The 22,251-nt window shown below is 39.4% G+C and overlaps 1 non-coding gene across 1 annotated transcript; it reads left to right on the forward strand.

Moving 5' to 3' along the window:
• Nucleotides 1-21,854: 21,854 nt before the first annotated feature.
• On the forward strand, nucleotides 21,855-21,926 carry TRNAC-ACA (transfer RNA cysteine (anticodon ACA)). The gene has a single exon. It is a non-coding gene; the product is annotated as a tRNA-Cys (tRNA).
• Nucleotides 21,927-22,251: the final 325 nt, after the last annotated feature.

A 22,251-nucleotide genomic window follows, 5' to 3' on the forward strand; every position in this document is an offset into this window, starting at 1 on the left:
GATGTGACTGGTGATAGAAGCAAGGTCCAATGCTGTAAAGAGCAATATTGCATAGGAACCTGGAATGTCAGGTCCATGAATCAAGACAAATTAGAAGTGGTGAAACAAGAGATGGCAAGAGTGAACGTCGACATTCTAGGAATCAGCGAACTCAAATGGACTGGAATGGGTGAATTTAACTCAGATGACCATTATATCTACTACTGCAGACAGGAATCCTTCAGAAGAAATGGAATAGCCATCATGGTCAACAAAAGAGTCCGTAATGCAGTACTTGGATGCAATCTCAAAAACGACAGAATGATCTCTGTTCGTTTCCAAGGCAAACCATTCAATATCACAGTAATCCAAGTCTATGCCCCAACCAGTAACGCGGAAGAAGCTGAAGTTGAATGGTTCTATGAAGACCTACAAGACCTTTTAGAACTAACACCCAAAAAAGATGTCCTTTTCATTATAGGGGACTGGAATGCAAAAGTAGGAAGTCAATAAACACCTGGAGTAACATTCTTGGAATACGGAATGAAGCAGGGCAAAGACTAATAGAGGTTTGCCAAGAAAATGCACTGGTCATAGCAAACACCCTCTTCTAACAACACAAGAGAAGACTCTACACATGGACATCACCAGATGGTCAACACCAAAATCAGATTGATTATGTTCTTTGCAGCCAAAGATGGAGAATCTCTATACAGTCAACAAAAACAAGACCGGGAGCTGACTGTGGCTCAGATCATGAACTCCTTATTGCCCAATTCAGACTGAAATTGAAGAAAGTAGGGAAAACCACTAGACTATTCAGGTATGACCTAAATCAAATCCCTTATGATTATACAGTGGAAGTGAGAAATGGATTTAAGGGCCTAGATCTGATAGATAGAATGCCTGATGAACTATTGACTGAGGTTCATGACATTGTACAGGAGACAGGGATCAAGACCATCCCCATGGAAAAGAAATGCAAAAAAGCAAAATGGCTGTCTGGGGAGGCCTTACAAATAGCTGTGAAAAAAGAGAAGCAAAAAGCAAAGGAGAAAAGGAAAGATATAAGCATCTGAATGCAGAGTTCCAAAGAATAGTAAGAAGAGATAAGAAAGCCTTCCTCAGCGATCAATGCAAAAAAATAGAGGAAAACAACAGAATGGGAAAGACTAGAGATCTCTTCAAGAAAATTAGAGATACCAAGGGAACATTTCATGCAAAGATGGGCTCGATAAAGGACAGAAATGGTATGGAGCTAAAAGAAGCAGAAGATATTAAGAACAGGTGGCAAGAATACACAGAAGAACTGTACAAAAAGATCTTCATGACCCAGATAATCACAATGGTGTGATCACTCACCTAGAGCCAGACATCCTGGAATGTGAAGTCAAGTGGGCCTTAGAAAGCATCATTACGAACAAAGCTAGTGGAGGTGATGGAATTCCAGTGGAGCTATTTCAAAGCCTGAAAGATAATGCTGTGAAAGTGCTGCACTCAATATGCCAGCAAATTTGGAAAACTCAGCAGTGGCCACAGGACTGGAAAAGGTCAGTTTTCATTCCAATCCCAACGAAAGGCAATGCCAAAGAATGCTCAAACTACCACACAATTGCACTCATCTCACAGGCTAGTAAAGTAATGGTCAAAATTCTCCAAGCCAGGCTTCAGCAATACGTGAACCATGAAATTCCTGATGTTCAAGCTGGTTTTAGAAAAGGCAGAGGAACCAGAGATCAAATTGCCAACATCCACTGGATCATCGAAAAAGCAAGAGAGTTTCAGAAAAACATCTATTTCTGCTTTATTGACTATGCTAAAGCCTTTGACTGTGTGGATCACAATAAACTGTGGAAAATTCTGAAAGAGATGGGAATACCAGACCACCTGACCTGCCTCTTGAGAAATCTGTATGCAGGTCAGGAAGCAACAGTTAGAACTGGACATAGAACAACAGACTGGTTCCAAATAGGAAAAGGAGTACATCAAGGCTATATATTGTCACCCTGCTTATTTAACTTATATGCAGAGTACATCATGAGAAACACTGGACTGGAAGAAGCACAAGCTGGAATCAAGATTGCCGGGAGAAATATCAATAACCTCAGATATGCAGATGACACCACCCTTATAGCCGAAAGTGAAGAAGAACTAAAGAGCCTCTTGATGAAAGTGAAAGAGGAGAGTGAAAAAGTTGGCTTAAAGCTAAACATTCAGAAAACTAAGATCATGGCATCCAGTCCCATCACTTCATGGGAAATAGATGGGGAAACAGTGGAAACAGTGGCTGACTTTATTTTTCTGGGCTCCAAAATCAGTGCAGATGGTGACTGCAGCCATGAAATTAAAAGATACTTACTCCTTGGAAGGAAAGTTGTGACCAACCTAGATAGCATATTCAAAAGCAGAGACATTACTTTGCCATCAAAGGTCCATCTAGTCAAGGCTATGGTTTTTCCTGTGGTCATGTATGGATGTGAGAGTTGGACTGTGAAGAAGGCTGAGCACCGAAGAATTGATGCTTTTGAACTGTGGTGTTGGAGAAAACTCTTGAGAGTCCCTTGGACTGAAAGGAGATCCAACCGGTCCATTCTGAGGGAGATCAGCCCTGGGTGTTCTTTGGAAGAAATGATGCTAAAGCTGAAACTGCAGTAGTCTGGCCACCTCATGCAAAGAGTTGACTCATTGGAAAAGACTCTGATGCTGGAAGGGATTGCGGGCAGGAAGAGAAGGGGATGACAGAGGATGAGACGGCTGGATGGCATCACTGACTTGATGGACGTGAGTCTGAGTAAACTCCGGGAGTTGGTGATGGATAGGGAGGCCTGGCGTGCTGTGATTCATGGGATCGTAAAGAGTCGGACATGACTGAGTGACTGAACTGAACTGAATTGAATTGCATTTATCAATTAACAGATGCAGGGCAGCCCATACCTGAGCTACTCATTTAGCAAGAAAATAATACCCTGCAAGCTACATCATTGTAAAACTATGTCAGTTATTGGAGTTAAGGTAATGTAGATACAATAATTATAATCATCGTTTATTGAGCAACTAGTATGTGCCAGTCATTTGGCTAAGCATGCCACATAAGTTAGTACCTCTACTTAAATCCTACAACAATCTTGCAATTTAGAGATGATCCCCACACTTTAAAACTAAGGACATTGAGCCTCTGAGGGGTTTGGTGATTTGGCTAAGTGTGTATAACAGTAAGTTTCCAAGACAGAATATCAACATAGGTCTGTCAGAGAATAAAGCATGTATGCTTAACTATTATGACCTTCCATTAAACAAAGGTGAAAAGTCATGCTCCACATCTTAATTATGAGTTAAAAGCCTAGGGACTTCCCTGGTGGTCCAATGGTTAAGAATCTGCTTTCCAATGCAGGGTACAAGGATTTGATCCCTGGTCAGAGAACTAAGATCCCACATGCCATGGGGCAGCTAAGACTTTACACTGCAACTAGAGAGAAGTCCGCATATTGCAGCTAAAACCTGACACAGCCAAAGAAATAATCTTTAAAAAAAAAAAAAAAAAGAGCTAAAAGAACAAAGTTTAGATGCAGAGATTCTCTGTTTAGACTCAGTTAAGAAATCCTCCTTCATTTTTGCAAGAAAGATCTTAAGACTTTTTCACAAACTGGAGTCAACATTGTTTATTATTTACATAACCAACACACATGAGCACTGATGATTAATGCAGTGATGAATAAAAGTTAGCAAAAGCACACAGTACAAATCTAGAGAAAAAGGTGACAGCAAAGCAGCTTCTTATATATAATATTAATTTAGTTCACTAAACACTCAATATTGTTATCTTGATGTGAAGCAAGAAAGTCCCACAGAAAGTGTTGGGATAAATTTTTTAAAATAATGATATAATGCTTATGGAAGGATTTCTTGATGTCATGATATTACTGAATTATCTCTACTTCTCAACAACTCAGAAAATAAATATTGTTCATCTTATTTTACAGAATAGGAAACTTCAGTCCAGTGAAATGTTTATTTTAGAGTCACTCAGTCAAAATTAAGACTTGTACTCCGGTGTACCTACAAAGCCCACAGTATTTTTCTTTTCTATAAGAAAATTCTTAATGTAAGGTAGAAATGCCCTTGGGCAAAGATACTAGATTCATACATGGCTTAAGGGGTACATCACCTAAAATTACATGAAAAAATAGCATGTATGTATATGTACTTTCTTTCTTGTAGGGGCTCAGACAGTAAAGAATCTGCCTGCAATGCAGGATACCCAGGTTTGATTCCTGGGTCAGGAAGATCCCCTGGAGAAGGGAATGGCAACCCACCCTGGTATGAAGATTCATAACAATTTTAAATAGATCCCAAAGAATTCTGGGACTCAAAATATCACAGTAACCCTAGCTTTCTCTCTGCTATATCCCTGCTTGCAGAAAAGAGAAGTAACTCTCTGAACCATGCAAACATTGGAGAGGAATTTCAGAACCATTCTCTACAAAAGGCTGTGGTTTTATCTGGAATCAGGAAGTAGTGCTAAAGGAGGTGAAAGACACACTGTTAAAAGTGAGAGGATGGGATTTGCTTTTAAGGTGAGAGCTGAAGAAGGGGTCAGAGAGAGAGCAGGAAGTGAGAGGAATATACAGGCAAAGATTTAAAATCTCTACAGCAGGAGGAGCAGGGAGAGAATCAGAAAAGACAAACTTTGGAACAGAAGCAAAAACAGGCAATAGCCCAGTATTATGAGAGGTACAAATCAAAGTGAAAGTGTTGGTCATTCAGTCGTATAAGGCTCTTTTCGAACCCATGGACTGCAGCCTGCCAGGCTCCTCTGTCCATGGAATTCTCCAGGCAAGAATACTGGAATGGGTTGCCATTCCTTTCTTCAAGGGATCTTTCTGACCCAGGGATCAAACCCCGGTCTCCTGCATTGCAGGAAGATTCTTTATCTTCTGAACCACCAGGGAAGTCCCACAAGTCAAAGAACATCATGAAAAAATAAAAAGAGTGCTGAGAATTAAAAGCAGTGTCGGGAATCTCCAGAAAGATTAGCAAAACCCTAAAATAAATATTGAGGCACTGCAGAGCACTCATATTTCATAAGCTTCAACAAGGTGTAAAGGCATTTTCTACTTAGTATGTGAGAAGGGGAAAGGATGAGATAAACTGATAACATTTGTGTACCTTTGACAATAATATATGTGCATCTTTGTATATTAGAATTATTGCTTTAAGGAACTAGGGTTAGTTGAAGTATTAGGGCATGCCCAACTCTTTGTGACCCCATGGACTATACAGTCCATGGAATACTCCAGGCCAGAATACCAGAGTGGATAGCCTTTTCCTTCTCCAGGGGATCTTCCCAACCCAGGGATCGAACCCAGGTCTCCAGCATTGCAGCAGATTCTTTACCAGCTGAGCCACCAGGGAAGCCCAAATAAGGCAATAGGTATTAATAAATGCTCATTACAATGATTATTTATAATTGACAAAGCACTTTAAAATACTACCTCATTGGATTCCCATAGCAAACCCCAAACCTCAGCTCTCATCTCACTCTCCTCCCACACAAATAAATATCATTGTCTTCCAAATCCTGTGTTCCACTCGTAAATCTGCTTCCCCTCAAGGGTAGATGTTCTGCACCACTTTCTAGATCAATCCTATTTTGAGGTAGAAAGTTCTTTCATTGTTTCAGCTTCTTTACCCACTGACTTTACCCTGAAATCAACAGAAAAAAAGCCCTAGAGCAACATTCCAGACTTCTAGGGTATTTTCTAAGGTATTCATCCTAAGGTACACTGTTGGGATAAGAGATTCTTATCTCATATAACTTGATAGGCTTCTGCATCCATCTTTAGTACTGAAAGATTGATTGCAACTGTCTGTCTAGGTTCTGAATGATACAGCTTTATTCTTGCAAAATTCCATTTCACCTGTGGGAACCCTGCCTCTACCCTAGACCAGTGTTTGGACTCTCCCTTCACTGTTTGTGACTTTCTCTCCTGCTAACTGCTTACCTGTCTGGGCTTCTTGTTGTGTTTCTGTTGTAACCTCCTTCCACAATAAGGGTTCCCAATCCTCAGACCATGGGCTGGTAGGGGTCCACTGCCTGTTAGGAACCAGGTTGCACAGCAGAAGGTGAGTGGTGGGAAAGCTAATGAAGCTTCATCTCTATTTACAGCCTGAATTCCTCCTCCTGTCAGATCAGTAGTGGCATTAAATTCTCATAGGACTGTGAATCCTACTGTGAACTAAAAATGTGAGGGATCTAGGCTGCACACTCCTTATGAGAATCTAATGTCTGATGATCTGATCTTGCATTATGGCCAGTTGTATAATTATTTCATTATATAGCACAATGTAATAACAGAATTAAAATGCACTATAAATGTAATGCTCTTAAATCATCTTGAAACCATCCCTGCCACTCTGGTCCATGGAAATTGTCTTCCATGAACCCGTCCCTGGTGCCAAAACAGGTTGTTGACCACTGTTCTACAACACTCTGTTACAGACTGTCTGATGAAGTCCAGTAACTTTGTTAACCTTAGGGCATCACCCTTGTGCCACCAGCCTGGACTCTCAAAGAGGCCTCAGAATCTAGATAAGTTTCTTCAATAGTCAGGCTGCCTTGGAGCTAACAATTAAAAAGGAAAATGGGAGGTAAATCAGGGTGGTGGTGCTTAAGTGCAGTACAGACAAAGTAAAAATGAGGAGAGGCTTAAAATGAATATTTGGAAATATATGTTGCTAGACACATCTAGTTACTAGGAGACATGTTGCTAGTTACGCGGAGACATTCCACAGAAGCAAAGGGAAATCACCCTGAAAGGTTTTAGAAATGGTGATTTTGGAGTTTTGGTTCCAACCAATGTTGCTGCATGTGGATTAGACATCCCCGAGGTTGATCTGGTTGTTCAAAGTTCTCCACCAAAGGATGATGAATCCTACATTCATCGTTCTGGGTGAACAGGTGGAGCTGGGAGAACTGGGGTTTGCATCTGCTTTTACCAGCACAAAGAAGAATATCAGTTAGTCCAAGTGGAGCAAAAAGCGGGAATTAAATTTAAATGAATAGGTGTTCCTTCTGCAACGAGATACTAAAAGGTTCTAGCAAAGATGCCATCAGGCTCTTGGACTCTGTGCCTCCCGCTGTGATCAGTCACTTCAAGCAATCAGACGAGAAGCTGATTGAGGAGAAGGGAGCTGTCAAAGCCCTGGCAGCAGCCCTGGCCCACATTTCCGGTGCCACATTGGTAGCCCAGCGCTCCTTGATCAACTCAGAAGCGGGCTTTGTGACCATGATCTTGTGGTGCTCACTTGAAATGCCAAACATTAGTTATACTTGGAAAGAACTTAAAGAGCAGCTAGGTGAGGATATTGATTCCAAAGTGAAGGGAATGGTCTTTCTCAAAGGAAAGCAGGGTGTTTGCTTTGATATCCCTACTGCATCAGTAACAGAAGTACAGGAAAAGCGGCATGATTCACAGCGCTGGCAGCTTTCTGTGGCCACGGAGCAACCAGAGCTAGAAGGTCCATGGGAAGGATATCACAACTTCCGAGGACAGCGGGAAGGCAATCGAGGCTTCAGGGGACAGCACGAGGGCAACAAAGGTGTCAGGGGACAGTGGGAAAGAAGTAGAAGCTTCCGAGGACAGCAATCAGGAGGTGGCAACAAAAGTAAGACTCCAAAACAAAGGCCAGAAGCGGAGTTTTAATAAAGCATTTGGACAGTAACTTGAAGTAGAGGATTTATTTGGCAAAAACAGAACTATTTTCAGCAATGTGGAACTGAACATTATATTTCATACAAAGTTAAAAGCACATTGTATTTCCTTCCTGACCACTTGCCCAGTCCCCATCTCTTCGAGAGAGAAAAGCTTCATCTAAATTATTTCATCTGATTGATGACTGTCATTTATAACTTTATTGCTACTTCCGTCTTGGGTATTCCTTTGGAAAAGGTGTATGGATTCATTACATATTCTAATGTATTGTTTATATATTATAAGATAAAGTCAAGCATGTATCTGCTGATACTTTTTAAGTTGACCTGTCTTTATACTTAGAAATGTCTTTTAATAGTAGGCTTCCCTGGTGGCTCAGATGGTAAAGACTCTCTTAGAATGCAGGATCCCTGGGTCTGGAAGATCCCCTGGAGAAGGAAATGGCAACCCACTCCAGTAGTCTTGTCTGGAGAATTCCATGAACAGAGGAGCTTGGCAGGCCACAGTCCATGGGGTTGCAAAGAGTCAGGCATCACTGAGCAACTGTCACGCAGACACACCTTATTGCAGGTGCTGGCACAATTCATTTGCTTATCAAACCCTCTTTTTCCTGATCACAATAAGAAACTTGGTCATTGCCAATGTCTAAGTTAAACTGTGAATGTTGAACAAGTTGTTATTTTTGTTTACACATTATTTTTGGACAAATAGCTTATTTATTCATGAAATATTCAAAAAGTTATACTTTTTAAATAGAAGAAACATTGGCACAGTTCTCCCCTTCAGCCCAGGCAGTCTTTCTGTGACTGTTTTCTCCTTTTCTCCATTTCTCTGTATTCATGCCACAAGCCAGAGGAGACAGTCAGCTTCCTCTATGTCAAACAGAGAAAACAGCAGAGTTTCGATTTCCTGACAACATCTACTGTCAAAATACAGAAATCTGTAACCCCACTAGTTAAGGATTTATCAAATAGTTAACAAAGAAGATTATAAACTAGTGCTTCACTAAGGTTGTAACTGAAAGTGAGTTATTGTCTATCTAATTAATTCTGTTTGGTTTCCCTGTGGCTCAGTGGTAAAGAATCCACCTGCTAATGCAGAAGACATGGGTTCAGTCTCTGAGTTGGGAAGATACCCTGGAGAAGGAAACGGCAACCCACTGCAGTATTCTTGTCTGGGAAATCCCATGAACAGAGAGAGGAGCCTGGCAAGCTACAGCCCATGGAGGCCCAAGAGTGTCTGAGGTGACTTAGCACCTAAAGCAACAACAGTTAGTGAGGCTGTCATTTTAATACTTAGACCAAATTATTACACATACTATTAAACTATTAATATCACTAAGAACTCCAGTGGTCTATAAATTCATCTCTACTTTGTTCACTGATCTAGAAGCCTTTTCCAGTCTGAGAAGTTTCTATTCAGTGGTTTTGGTTTTGGTTTAGCCTTTAGCAGAAGGCTAAAGTTATGCTGAAACTCCAGTACTTTGGCCACCTCATGCGAAGAGTTGACTCATTGGAAAAGACTCTGATGCTGGGAGGGATTGGGGGCAGGAGGAGAAGGGGACGACAGAGGATGAGATGGCTGGATGGCATCAGCAACTCGATGGATGTGAGTCTGAGTGAACTCCGGGAGTTGGTGATGGACAGGGAGGCCTGGCGTGCTGCGATTTATGGGGTTGCAAAGAGTCGGACACGACTGAGCGAGTGAACTGACTGAACTAAAAGTTATGTCAGGGCTTACTGTTTGGTTGTTCTTCCACTTTGAACTTAGAAAGAAAAGCATGAATTGTTTCCATCAATTCTCAAGAACACTAGTCTAAGTATCCAAAATTGTATTTTTGGTGGCAATTTTTTTAGTTGTACTTACAATTTAATTTATTTCCATTTAGTTTCCTTACCTGAGGTAAGATAAAATTGTTATTCCCATGTGGAATATATCAAATTTTTAATAATTCCCATGAAAATGAACTTCCTAAGATTATCTTTTTATCAATAGTTAAATTATTTTATGTTTTTAATTGGACTCTTAAGTCACAGCCTCTAGCTTCCCAGAATTGTAATGGTGTTGAATTAATTTAAAGAGACTCAGAGGAACCAGATATGGAAAGCTGTCACCATGATAATTTAGTTTTATGATTAAATCATGGAAAACACTGTAGAATTCTGAAGAGATTTTTAACCCTTCTATTTTGAAAAGGGTGTCATTCAGTTTGTTGGTCTCAAAAGGTCTGAATCTTTGGAGAGATTTCTAAGCCTATAGAAAATTCAATAAAATAAATGTCACAATAAAAGTAATGGAGACAACCACATTAAATACACACCCAATTTACAATCTACAAATTAAAATAACCAAATACATACACCCACACACATGCAAGTAAGCACATGCATACAATAAGCTACAGTACAAGAATCAATGGTAATACAGCGATATATGAGAACTTTCTATATGCTTTGCATAATAAGTAACAGGGATATTTTAGAGGGGGCAAAGTACTTTGTTAGAATATTTAAATATTCAATTTATAGCAAATACTTTAAATGTTTTGATAGTAAGAGTTCTTAATATTCTTTTTTCCAAGAATATTCTCTGAGAACAAAGAAACTAATATTTGTGAGCAGCTGACTGCTAAGAAGGCAAAAACTGATTTGACACTGAAGAAATTCTTTTCAGATTGCAAACAAAAGCAAGTACATGGGACCTATCAAAGTACCATGCAGTGACACACACAAATAAAAATGACTTTGTTTGAAAATATTTGTGGAAAATTAGATAAAGGGTATATGGGATCTCTCCTTATTATCTCTCAAAACCGCATGTGAACCAACAGTTATATCATAATAAACAGTTTAAAAGTATGTGTTATCCAATGGTAATATCTTTTTTGCCATCTGTATGTTGCTTAATGCATTGACATACACTGAAGTATTTAAATTATATGTACTTGACAATGAAAGAGATCCTACTCTAATCTTGTGTTTATGTTGGCATTTTTAGGGTAATTGACTCAAAGCCAACTCAGTATTAATTTTTAATTGTAGTAGGTGGGTGGGGGCTCTGTATGGAGATAGAGGGCTATTTCACTGCATTTGTTAAATTAATTCATGATGTTAGTTTTCTTTTTTTTTTTTTTTTTGTAAACTGTAGGAAAATGGAGGAGGAAAAAAAAAATCCCTTCTTTAAATACATCAGTCATAAGAACTGGGTAAAGGAGAATGAAGCTTTTTTATTTGATGGGATGAGAAAGCTAATAATGTATGACAGTAAAAAGGCAGAGGCTTTTAACGCTTTTTTTAACCTTACAAAAAAGGTCAACTCTGATCTCGAAATGAGAAGAACAGCCAACATATGGGAAAGAAGGGCAAAAAGCCAAGTGGAAAGTGAGAAGGAGCTGGGGACGAACACACTCACATGGCGGACTCCAGTCCCTGCCACTGGCAGCCCAAGACTCTCAAGGTGTGGGCTCGTCATCTCTGGATTAACTTAGTTTGTATCACAGCGTGAGGGGAGGGCCAAGTGAAAGACTGGCAAATTTACCAAGACCAGGAAAGAGACAATGCTTTATCTTGATTTAGACAGAGAGGAAAGGAAAAATTCTGCAACCAGACTGCTAGATTCATTTTTGATGAAAAAAGTGTTAAATGAATATTTCTGCTTCCAACTCAATGGTTAATGCACTTAATCTATAAAAGCATTTGACAATGTTTATTAAAGGCCTACTCTGTGACCAGCACTGACATGGGATAGAGCCCTCATTTTGCAGATATGAATTCTGAGAGGAAAAGAAAATTGCTTGAGATAAAATAGTCCATAAGAGCTGGCCTAGATTTGAATTCAGACCAACAGACTCCAAAACTCTTGTCTTTTCTGCCAGAGAAACCAGCCCTGATGACTTTTGCTTTTGTTAGGGTCTTTAACAAAAACAGTGTCAAGTTTGCTTAAAATGAAAAAGCAAGTTTACTCTTTTTTAACTCCAAAGCTAATAGCTTGCCTTAAATCATCCTGTCATACAGTAAGAGCCCCCAAGAAGACAGCTCAATGAATCATCATGCTACAAGAAAAAAAAAATGTGATAGAGGCTGTGTTGTGCTCTAGTTCACAAGAAGGGTAGGATTCCTGCCCCTGCCACTTACTAGCTGGTGATCAAGGGCAAATTACACAACCTCTCTGAACTTTGGCTTCATTATATGATAAATGAGGATAATAGTGGGTTGGCCAAAATGTTCACTTGGATTTTAATACAATGTGCTCAGTAAATATTAGCTATTTTCTATATGATCATAAATAAGTTGATAATATAATATTGAACAAATAGGTATAATATTTGCCAACTAGTTAATGGATTATAATATCCTCATATACAGCTCTGTAAATGTTGCTAATGAGATATAATTGATTTTTAATAAAGACAATAAGTTTAAGTACCTGACACTGTACTATTTAGATACTTAGATTTCAAGTTGATAGAAACAACTCAATACCTTTTATTGTGCATGACTTTCCAACTATCACAATATTATTTACTCTTAGAAATCAAATGTTTATACAAATGAGATTTCTCTTTTATACTGTAAGACTTTTACCCTTTTATAGCCTCTTTCTCTCCTGATCCAACTCATGTTTGCTTCTCTTCATGTATTCTCTGTCTTAGTAAATGCCAACAACCACCCCAACACTGGAAAATATTCTAGACATCTCCTTTTTCTCTCCACTGAAAAAGACCAGAAATGAGATAATGGGTGTTTAATATTTCCATCTCTACAATCATGATCTTAGCTTATCGCTTTACATCACTTTGCCAACCAAGGCCCATATAGTCAAAGCTATGGTTTTTCCAGTAGTCATGTGTAAATATGAGATGTGGACCATAAAGAAAGCTGAACACCAAAGAATTGATGCTTTCAAATTGTGGTGCTGGAGAAGATTCTTGAGAGTCCCTTGGACTGCAAGGAGATCAAACCAGTCAACCCTAAAGGAAATCAACCCTGAATATTCATTGGATGGACTCTTGCTAAAGCTGAAGTTCCAATACTTTGGTCACCTAATGAGAAGAGCCTACTCGTTGGAAAAGACTCTGATTCTGGGAAAGATTGAGGGCAGGAAGAGAAGGGGATGAAAGAAAATGAGATGGGTTGGATAGCATCACCAACTTAATAGACATGAGTTTGAGCAAACTCTGGGAGACAGTGAAGGACAGGGAAGCCTGGCAGCCTGCAGTCCATGGGTCACAGAGAGTTGGACACAACTTAGCCGCTGAACAACAACACTCTCTGTGCCAAACACACTCCCCAGGCTATCAGGAGGGCTCATTCTAAAAGGCAAACTGATAGGACTTTAGGATTAACAAATACAAACCACTATATATAAAATAGAAAACCAACAAAGACCTACTGTATAGCACAGGGAATTATATTTAATATCTTATAACAAATTATAATGGAAAAGAATCATAAAAAGAATATAGATATACATGTATATCTGAATCAGTTTGCTGTACCACAGAAACTAACACAACATTACAAATCAACTATGCTTCAATTTTAAGAAGTAAATTAAAAGGAAAATTTAATTATGCTACACTTCTGCTTGAATCCTCCCAACGTTCTATTGTTTTGAAGATAAAGTCCAAGAACTTTTGAGTAATACAAAAGCTCTTCATGATCGTCCTTCCAGCTACCCCCCTGGACCTCACCTTCTGCCCTAGCATGATTTATGATTTTTTACATTCTCTCTGCTGTCTCCTGGTCTGCTTCTTCAACCAGTTTACCCACCTTAGTTGTCCAATAATAGTGAATTCTTCAAAACTCAAGCTGATATATTACCTCCTCCAGCAAGTCTTTCTCAAGTATGGATTAGATGTACATTCTAACAGCTCCATGTATTCTTCCAGTTACATCTAATCTCACATCTCCCTGTAAGTTTGTAAGCAGCAACAACTTAAAGTTGTATCAGAGTATTCCACTCTCCTGCTTAAAGCCTTTCAGTGGTTTCTTATTCCAAACAGAATAAATGGAATTTATTCAGAAGGACGCTAAATAGTCCTTCTGTCCGCCTCTTTACCCACAGATCATTGTGCTTCAATTCACTGTTCACTGGCACCTGTGATAAATGCTCCCAGCTCAACACTATTGCCTTCCTTACAGTTGCCATCCTCATTACCTTGAAAATTTCCACTTGGATATTTGTGTGGCTGACACTTTTTTATCATTCGCATCATCATGTAACTGCCACATTTTTCAGGGGATCTCTCTAACCAACTCCCTAATGTTACTTGCCTTAACCATTCACTCTCTTTTTCATAACAATTATCACTATCTGGGTATATTGCTTCTTGATGTTTACTTATTTTTATATGTGTTTCATTGTTGGTCTCTCCACCAGAATATAAGCTTTATGTCTTATTTGCTACTGTATATCAATGTCCAGAAAAGTGCTAAATATAAATTTATTTTATAAAATATATAATATATATTTATTTTATAAAATATATAAATATAAAATCTAAATCACTATTTTATCTCCAAGAAGAAATTAAGTAATCACTTATTGAAATCAATTGTGGTCATTAACTATGTCAAATCAACTTGTTATTTATTGTGGAGAACATCCACTATAAGCATGAAAGATTTGCAAATGATGAAAGTATAATTTACCCATAGAAATTTAAGCACTGCGATTAAACAGTTTGCCAAAGTGAGATCATTATATTTTAAGTGCAGAAGCTTAGTGCAGAGGTAGGTACTTAGGGCAGGATGCTAGCTGTTCCCCCAAATCTGTTCTTCCACCCACAGGACATGAACACTTGTGGCTGAAAAGCAGCTGCCTCACCAGGGACTACAGTCCTCAAGCCCTGTGCAGCAAAGCATATTTAGATGACTTCCTTCTAGCCACTGGAAAGTGAATGTTGTTCAGTCGCTCAGTCATGTCTGACTCTTTGCGACCCCGTGGACTGCAGCACGCCAGGCTCCCTGTCCTTCACCGTCTTCTAGAGTTTGCTCAGACTCATGTCCATTGAGTCGGTGATGCCATCCAGGGCTGCATCCTACTACTGAACAGTGTAGAACAAGTAGGTTTGGCTTCCACACTCTCTTCCTCCTGCCTCTAGCAGGAAGCAGATGGAGACAGAAATTCAAGTGATGGCAGAGGCACCAGAGGAAAGAGCCGGCCTAGGTTCACCATGCAGAGAAGAGCCCCAGTGCCCACTGCTCTGTGAAAGACAGTGTGTTAGTTCACTGTAGCTGAGCCATTATCCATTTCGTATACATTTGCTCCGGCACTCTGGCCTACTGACCTGAAATAACACCACATGCGATATGCTAATTTTCACCAGGTTTCCCAAAATTTGTTGAGTCTAAGTTTTCAATTGATGAGTATAAGCCTTATGCCATGAATGTTTCTTAATCTCCCTATAAATGCTCATGACAGAGGGCTGATTCATAAACTTTTAGGAATATTTCCTTAACCTGAAAGCAGAAGGCTCATGTCAAGTAAAAAACAAAAAACTATAAAAATCAGGAAAAGAACATTAGCTGAAATCTAAATGAAAAAGAATGTGCAGTTAGATCTGTGTATCCATTTGTATGTAAAGTGTGTTCCTTCTCTGCCTGATGACTGACCATATCAAATATCCACAGCAGAAAATTAGTTCATTCATAAATTGTTTGTTTATATTTTTCCAAATTGTAAGTTTTTAATACAAGACTAACAAAAACTTATAATTTCATTATTTTTTTAAATTTCAAGAGCTTTAGGTTTTACCTGGCTTATCAAGTTTAGCTTTATCTGATATGACCTCTTAATTTATAATCTTTTTGAGAATAAAGGTGTAGAAAAAGAAAAGAGAAAAATTAAGTGAATCTGCAAGAATCTGTATTTGAAGTAACCTATTATCAGATAAAATGTGAGCATAATTTTAATGCTTCTTTAATCTAGTTAGGTCAAAATCACTGCCATATCCTATTCAAATGCACAAGTATTAATTGTCATATAATATTAACTCCTTTTTATGAAAATAACTGATGCTGCAATGTTGGGTCCTTCCTTCATATTGGGCAGAATGAAGGAAGGGGGATTTTTTTTTTAACTTTTTGTTTAATATTGGAGAATAGTTGATTAACAGTGTTATGACAGTTTCAGGTGGACAACAAAAGGGCTCAGCCATACATTATACATGTATCCATAACTCCAGGAGATGGTGATGGACAGGGAGGCCTGGCGTGCTGCGATTCATGGGGTCACAAAGAGTCGGACACGACCGAGCGACTGAACTGAACTGAACTGATCCTCCCCCAAACTCCCCTCCCATCCAGGCTGCCATATAACATTGAGCAGAGTTCCCTGTACTATACAGTACGTCCTTGATGGTTATCTGTTTTAAATATAACAGTGTGTACATGTCGATCCCAAGCTTCCTAACTATCCCTGCCCCCAACTCCTGTCCTCCCCTCCTGGAAACCATAAGTTCAAAGGAATGAGGATTTAGAGAAAGGAGACTGGAGATGGGCTGAGCATATGGTACTATGACACAAACCACCTCTACTTCTGACTACCTTCCCTGTACTAACTTATCTGAAATAATCACCCTCTCTTCCTTCCTCATCACAGCACCAGAAAACTCTCCCCCAAAATACATTCCCAAATTATATGTAAGAATTTTGTCATTTATCCTATTAAATTCTAGCTGTGTGGTGCTTTGTTTGTTTTAGCTTTCTATGTCATATCAGGGAATCTGGGATCCACCATGATTTTGTTTGTTTCCTATTACTGCAAACTAGGTATAATTTCAAACACTGTACTCAGTATACAAATTTTGTTCAATAATAGAATTATTTGAAGTCCCATGGTGTTTATTATAATTGCTTAATGGACTAGCCTTGTATCTGAAGTCAGTGCTGCTCTGGGAAATTACAGCATTTTCATATTATAATACATATTGATTATTAACCAACGCTAAGTATTTTAATTGATGCTATTTCACATTATAATTGCTACCCGAATCTATTCACAGAATTTAGATTGTTTTTAAATCTAAAATTGATCTTCATTATTACATTCTCTGTTTGTGACTGTTGTCAGACATCTGCAATTTTTTATATGCAAATAAGTTACTGAATGTGAATTAAAAGGACAATTATAGCAATAACAGAAATTATTTTAAGCAAACTTCAAAGGTTTGTTTGCCTCAGGGGATCAAAATGGTATAATTCTATACTCAGACACATTTATATGAAGATATGGGAGAAAATGCCCTGATGCCTATTGGCATGAATGAGACTTTTACAAATGAATATCAGTCATGATGCTCAGGTCTGATTTACTTCATATTAATACAGTCTATTTGGAAGGGAAATTTTTAGACATAGTCTCACAATTGGCTTTCAGAAAGACACACCTGATTCTGTTGCCACATGGCTCATCTTTTTTTTTTTTTTTTAATATTTAATTCATTTATTTATTTGGCTGTGGTGGGGTCTTTGCTGCAGCGGTATAGACTTAGTTGCTCCCCAGTATTTGGAATCTTAGTTCCCTGACTAAGGAGGGAACCCAGGCCCCCTGCATTGAAAGAGCAGAGTCTTAACCACTGGACCACAACAGAAGTCCTGTACATGGCTTATCTTGAATGCTCTTTTGAGGTCCAGCTTTGATTTACTAGTTCTCTGGTATGCATACTTTACCAATGCCCAAACCTTGATCACTACCATCTAATTTCTTTAATCTGTGTTCAGCCAGAAGTGCATTACTGAAAATGTCCAGAACCATGGGGATTGGGACTTTTCTAATTCCTTCTCCTAAATTTACACCTAATTTTAACTGATCAATTGATCAATTTTTTAGTACAATTTAGCTGACTCTTTGGAAAAGACCCTGGTGATGGGAAAGCTCGAAGGCAGGAGGAGAAGGGGATGACAGACGACAAGATGGGTTGGATGGCATCACCGACTCAGTGGACACGAGTCTGAGCAAGCTTCGGGAGATGGTGAAAGACAGGGAAGCCTGGCGTGCTGCAGTCCATGGGGTTTCAGAGTCAGACATGACTGAGACCAACTTCAGGCTGGAGAAGATGGAGGAGATGTTGGCGATCAGAGGTGACTCTGGGTCGCAGCTGGTCAAAAGCAGCAAAGGCGTTTTCACAGACGGAGGCTCAGATCTTGCTGGAAATCGGGGCGGAATCTCCACAGCCAAGGGCTTCTGAAAATCTCCTACCTTGAGTGAGGAAGAACCCCGAGCACTGGCCTTCCTGGAGACCTGAACATGAATGGGCCCCGAGGGCAGAGTGTACAGCCTGCGGACCCCCTCCCCACCCCACGGCTTCAACACGGAGCTACACTGCGCATGTGCAACTGCTACTGGACGTGGTTAACTGGAACACAGTAAAATTACTCAGATACCACATATTAACTGGTGGGTGTATTTCCCAGAAATCCTGAGTGTCAATTTGGAAACTTAATTGATATACTTGGTTCATTTAGTATTGATGATATTTGAAAACGCTGAGACTTAACAGAAAAAAAAGTGTGTATGTATAAATATATATATAGATATATATTCTGTGTTGAGAGACACTAGCAATTAAATAAGTGTGATAGTATGTAACAAATCTTAAAAATAGGTAAAACCATATAATAAAATGGGAACAACAAGAAGAAACTAAAATTAATTTTGTCAGGGCCATAAAAAAACCCTGCAGGAAGAATTTTTTTCTTCAGTGACTTGACATTTGACTCAGAAGGTACTTAGAATTTGAGCAGGAAGTAAAAACCAAGATGATGAGAAGAGATGAGGTCAAGTCATTTCGGATAAAGGCAATAGGAAGGTGCAGAGAAATAGCATACCGGGGAAATACCATTGGGTGCATAGGGGCTGGGGTCGAGGAGAAAAGTGATTGAAAATGAGGCCAAAAGGGGAAGCCCAAGGTGCCTAGCTGTGAGCACCATTTGCCATGCTGAGGAGTCCTCCCTTCACCGTTTAATAGGAAGCATTAAATGCATTCTGAATTTCAGAAAAGAAATACAATGATGTTGTAGAGAATGAACTGAGGGAGGGCAACTAGAAACACCATATAACAAGGTGTTCATTCATCTTTATTCAACAAAGCAATATTTACCAAGCGTTTGTTAGGAACCAGACATAAAGTTGGGTACTGGGGTGAAGTGCTACTTTGTTTCGGTCGTGTCTTTTTGTGACCCCATGGACTATAGCCTGCCAGGCTCCTCTGTCCATGGGCTTCTCGGGGCAAGAATACTGGAGTGGGTTGCCATGCCTTTCTCCAGGGTATCTTCCCAACCCAGGGATCAAATCCATATCTCTTATGTCTCCTGCATTGGCAGACAGGTTCTTTACCACTAGGGCCACATGGGAAGCCCAAAGCTCACTATCCGATGAGGTGGGGGTAGGCTGGGGGAAAATAGTTTAATAAACAACACAATTAAACTATCATATGATTTGGGCTTCAATATAATGTTGATCAAAATAAGAAATGTAAGAACAAATGTAAAACAGATTGGAAGAAAGAATGTATACGTGGAGGTTTGCTGAAATTGAATTGCCTGTGGCAAACCTACATAGACCATGCTGATAGTATTTGGATAGAAGTCCAAAACTTCGATGAGGTATCTGGCCTAGAGATATAGACTTGACTGCCCTTCAATGTGTAAGTGATTGTTGAAGACACAGGTGTGGATGAGATCACCTAAAATGGTAGATAGAATTACAAGTAAATAAAGAACAGAATCATTAGAATCTTTTCAAAGTATAAAGTATATTGTAGTATTTGTTCAAAATATTCACTGCCCTTTCCTACTGGTTGCGTGTCTACCCAATGTATTCCTTCTGGGTCTGTCCCTGAGGGAAAATTATAATGCCTAATTCATTAATGTAAAGCTGGACCTTATGATTGTCTTCAGCCAATGAAATGTAAGCAAAAAGAACATTAACCCCTTCTGTGCAAAACTTTTAAAAGCTTGTAACATATTTCTTCTCTCTTTCTTCCTCCTGGGCCTCAATATCAGAAATCAGTCCCAGAGTTAAGAACCAAAGGTGTCCTGTGATGACCATGTAACATAAACTGAAGTAAAACTGGTGTTTGGAAGGTCTTTACAATAAAATAAATTTGCCAGAGATGGATAAGACAGGATGAGTAGAAAGTATAATAGATCAAATTAAAAAGATGTTGTAGAAATAAGATTTTGAGATATCCAGGAAGTCTGAAATATAGGTTGTGAAATGTTATAAATGAGTCAAAAATGATTGAGATTTTTGAGTGACTGTAAGAAGGTGACTTTGTTATATGAGAAAGGACAGAGAACCCTACTACTACGTTTATATCAGAGCTTGCACTTAAATTCCACTTTGGAACTGGAGGAAGAACAGAGTCAAGATGTTGAAATTTGGATAAATTTGTTAAAGATATCTCTGGTACATTCAGATGGAAATGCCTGCTAGGCAGTGGAATATGTAGACCTGGGGTTCAGAATGGGTTTATGGGCAATATGAGGCCCCTGAGAGACTGCATCCGGTAAGAAAGGGGTTGAAGATACAAATCTGGAGGAGACTCATTTTTAAGGGAAATATGAAAGAAGAAAAATGGAGTAAAATAAACTTCATAAGAATGGTTAGAGAGAGAGAAATGAAACATGAAAAAGTAATATTTAATGTACTCAGCAAAAAGATGTTATAAAAAGTGCACTCGTGTGTGGACTGCTGCAGAGAAGTAAATAAGACTAAAATTTGAGAAGATTATTTATGTTTACAATTAAGAGATACATTAGCATAGAACATTGCCCTAAAAAAGTTCTAAACTCTGTACCTGGGGTGATAACCTCATATCAGAATTACCCTAGGGAATCTCTGAAATTGCCCTTATATCTTGAGGAGTTGGGCTCTGGAAACTCCCCAGCAAAGAGTTAAATTGTGTTCCTTTTCTCTTTGAATTTGGGCTGTAGTGTCTTTTCTTCCCGATTGGAAGAGGCCAAAGCCTGGTTTGAAAGGGGATTAGAGTAGAGATGAAGAGGTTGTCCTCTCCCATTTTTTGATTTGGAAGGAATAGTTCAGTTTTGAAAGGGTAAATCCACATTTGCAGGCACTGCCTTGAAGCTCCATAACTTTTAAGAGCTAAGCTTCAGGATTGTGGTGGGTGTGGACGCTTGATAGTAATGAGGAGAGAATTGAGTGTAATGAAGTGAAGAAAGCAAGTTCAAGGAAGAGGCCATCTTGTCAAGGGAGTCAAGGTTGAAGGGAGGTCATCTGGAGAATGGGGAGGTTGGGTGTGGTGAACACTTCTGTTGGCAGAAGGAATATTGAAATTGAAGACCCAGGAGAGAAAAGAGATAATTGATGGCAAACGTTTCCCATGTGAGCTAAGAGGGAACTGTACCAAGAATAAACTGAAAGGAAACAGCACATCACAAAGGAGAAAAGAATAGAACCTCTTCCTCTAGAACCTCCACAGAGGGCAGGAGGGACATGTAAATCAGTGGGTGTACAAAGAAATCCCATTGTGTCCTTAAGGAAAGTTATACAAGAGTAATTTGTAAACTCTACGGCACTGAACAAATACTAGTCCCTATTATTATTTTAATTTTCACTTTGGTGAGTTATCAGGAACGCGGTCTGTAGCTTGGGGGCCAGGTCAGAAATGGACTGTCACTTTGAGAGTCACCTGTAGCAGAGTGATAGTTAAGTAAATTGGATTTAAGAGAAATCTCTCAGGTAAGAGTATAAGGAGGGAAGCAGGGAACCACAGACAGTGCATTAAGCTTATGAACTCTGTGGAAACTCATTGAGGACAATCAGGACTAAAGGACGTAGTGCTGATGAGAAGTGGGCAAAATTCTACAGCTTATAGTCACAAAGGGCTATTGTTGACACAAAGTGTCGTCAAAAGGGAGGAAGCCCAATGTTTCAAGCTACAAAGTTAATGATGCCGACCCCGCCACTGCCACAAGCCCCGACTGGGACAGGTACCCTAAGTGTTTGTGGTAAAATGACTGCAGGCTACGTTTAAGGGCACGGCATTTAGTGAAGAGCAGTCCATTTGGGGGTTGCCAAGAGTCGGACATGACTTAGCGACTGAACAACAACAACAGGCTGTTTTGAGAATCCAGGCTTTGCTCCAAGAATCCTGATGATGTCCCAGTTTAAAATGTGGTCAGGCAATGGAGGACTTCCCTGGTGGCTCAGATGGTAAAGCATCTGCCTACAATGCGGGAGACCCAGGTTCAATCCCTGGGTTGGGAAGATCCTCTGGAGAAGGAAATGGCCACCCACTCCAGTACTCTTGCCTGGATAATCCCATGAACAGAGGAGTGTTGTAGGCTACAGTCCATGAGGTTGCAAAGAGTCGGACACGACTGAGTGACTTCATTTCACTTCACTTCAGGCAATAGAGAAAGAAGAAAGCTTCCGGCGAATGTGTGTATCAGACCTTGGTTCTGAGCAGAGGGCCAATGAGGATCACAGCCGGAAAATACAAGGACCAGAGTTTTAATCACAAGAGCAAAAATATAACAGTCAGTTCAGGGAAAGAATCGGAAGAGTAGGAGAACTTGAAGACTCAAGAATT

This window comes from Bos javanicus, chromosome 14 (assembly GCF_032452875.1).
Source record: "Bos javanicus breed banteng chromosome 14, ARS-OSU_banteng_1.0, whole genome shotgun sequence".
Lineage (NCBI taxonomy): Eukaryota > Metazoa > Chordata > Mammalia > Artiodactyla > Bovidae > Bos > Bos javanicus.